Genomic DNA, 723 nt, shown 5'->3' on the forward strand with positions numbered 1-723 from the left:
GGGCTGCGGGGGCTGCACAGACCCTTCAGGACGGGAGCGCTGGGTGTCAGCAGCGAGCCAGTCCCGGAGCCGGCGCGAAGCTGCCGGAGCAGCTCCTCGGATCTCTTCGCGGCAAATAAATGGATTAACCCCCCGGCATCCTTCCTGCCTCCGTTTTCCTTATTCCCACGAGTTGCTGCCGGAGGGGGACCGGGATGCTGGCTGTGGCCACGGTGGTACCCCCCCATGCCAGGCATGGCTCCCCATGGAGGGGCACCCTGTCCTGGCCCCCAGCACTCTGCTCCAGCCCCTCAGCACAGTGGGAGTCTGGGGAAAGATTTTATTTTAGGTTTTTATTTAAAGCACCATCAGCAACCCTTCGTGTCCGAGCCAGCACTGGAGCAAGCAGCAAGTGGGACACTGGGACTATCATTCCACAGGGATTGGGAAGCACCAAGGGGCTTTTCTGGCTGATGGACAGAATTCCCCTCTCCTGTGATGCTCGGATATCCCCTTGGCAGCCTGTCCCCAACACTGGGATTGCCCCCTCCTGGGGAACACATTCTAGATCTATCCCACCACGTGGGCTGGCAGACGTGGTGACCCCCAATTCTGGTGGGAGCCCATCAGCACCCGGTGGACCCCCAGACTGCGGGGTGGGCACCCCAAACCCCACACACTGTCTGATTGTGTCCTGCCAAGCTCTGCCTGGGACACAGCCCCCCATCCTGGTCCCCACGGGCT

The sequence above is a fragment of the Manacus vitellinus genome, unplaced genomic scaffold (genome assembly GCF_001715985.3).
Source record: "Manacus vitellinus isolate BGI_N305 unplaced genomic scaffold, ASM171598v3 scaffold_26_pilon, whole genome shotgun sequence".
Taxonomy (NCBI): domain Eukaryota; kingdom Metazoa; phylum Chordata; class Aves; order Passeriformes; family Pipridae; genus Manacus; species Manacus vitellinus.